Source organism: Nestor notabilis, unplaced genomic scaffold (assembly GCF_000696875.1).
Source record: "Nestor notabilis isolate BGI_N333 unplaced genomic scaffold, ASM69687v1 scaffold4585, whole genome shotgun sequence".
Taxonomy (NCBI): domain Eukaryota; kingdom Metazoa; phylum Chordata; class Aves; order Psittaciformes; family Psittacidae; genus Nestor; species Nestor notabilis.
Genome location: NW_009927800.1, coordinates 24,244 through 24,499, shown reverse-complemented (window position 1 = coordinate 24,499; position 256 = coordinate 24,244).

The following is a 256-nucleotide window of genomic DNA, read 5'->3' as shown; positions in this document are numbered from 1 at the left end:
GAATAAGACAGAACAAAGCTCTCTGTGCAGCCCTGTGAGAGGAGGGCTCTGTGGGTCCCCCTTTGCCCCAGGAGAAGGAGGTGGTGTCTGACCCGGCGCCCACTGCAGCGTGTGGAGGAGGGTTCTGTGCTTTCCACGGCCTCTGCCTGCAGTTTGTGGGGTTTTAACCTTCGTGATCACACCACCAACAACTTGGATACGTTTTAAGATTTGCAGAAGCCTCTGATCGTGGGTTGCTCGGCGGCTCTCCCTGACG